Genomic DNA, 1,222 nt, shown 5'->3' with positions numbered 1-1,222 from the left:
TATAGTAGTAAAAAGCCGCTAGAAGAAAATAAATAAAAATATTCCATGTGTCCTTATTTTCAAAGAAAATATTATTTCTTAAAACAGTAATCACCTTCCATAAGGCTAAGAATATTATAATTTTTACGAAAGAACATTAAAAATATGTTTGACAAAATTATAATAAATTTTCTTGATTAATTCGGGAAGACGAGTTTGCTTTCCGGCACTGAACTGCTTCGGAGCTAAAGTTACTTTAAACGTCCATCTACCAACATTGTCTTCTGGCATTTTGCCACTATTTCTAAGCTCCATCGAGAATCACGCTTGCTCGCAACGAGATAAAACTTTGAAAATAAGGCAAATATTTTAAGCCAAGTTCTATGTATCGAAAACACTAAGTGCAGGCTTTATCTTTATCGAAAAGGCCGGTCGAAACTTTTGCCAATAAGTTTTAAATTGCTTAAACATGCAACTTTATAACTTACGTCTGGTTGATTTAGTATGAATTAACTGTTCTGTTTTATGAAACTTGATGCAAAGTTTTATATGTAACGCATGCTCGGAAACACTGCAATTAATAAATCTTCGGAAGGTTAAATCGAAACTCTTTCTTATTAATATGTCGTAGTCGTATCTAGTAGAAAATAAATAACTAAAATGTAAATATTAAATAATTCCTGTTCAAAAATACTTTATATCACTAAATATATGGTAAAAATAAATGAATAAAATATAAATATTAAATAATTCCTTTCCAAATATTCGTTTTTATCGCTACATACATGTGATAATTATAATCATGTAATTGCTATGTTGATATGCGTACATGGAAACATAAATAGTGAACATTGGAACTGCTTAAAAATTAGTTTATTTTGTATAAATGTTATTACAATTTGGAAAAAGGTAATAGCCCGTCAACCAGTTTTATTATATCTTAATCCGGTGTAAGTTTATATTATATTATATTAGAACAAACTTATTTGTGCAATAAAAGTATTTCAAGCAGCTTAATTAATTACAATATTCTATAAGTATAATATTATATAATGTCAATTCTATATCTAATATAATATTCATAACGCAAAAACAAAAAGATACAACATTGACGCGTGATTATTTCGTAATTATATTATCTTCTAATAATAAAAACAGAATTATATCAATATAATTACTAACGTAATTACAAATAGATGTAATTACTACTAATAATACGTTACGAAACGGGGGTTCGAGCAAT

The sequence above is a fragment of the Bombus vosnesenskii genome, unplaced genomic scaffold, assembly GCF_011952255.1.
Source record: "Bombus vosnesenskii isolate JDL3184/JDL3185 unplaced genomic scaffold, Bvos_JDL3184-5_v1.1 scf7180000013666, whole genome shotgun sequence".
In the NCBI taxonomy this organism is placed as follows: Eukaryota; Metazoa; Arthropoda; class Insecta; order Hymenoptera; family Apidae; genus Bombus; species Bombus vosnesenskii.
This window is presented reverse-complemented; position numbering follows the sequence as displayed.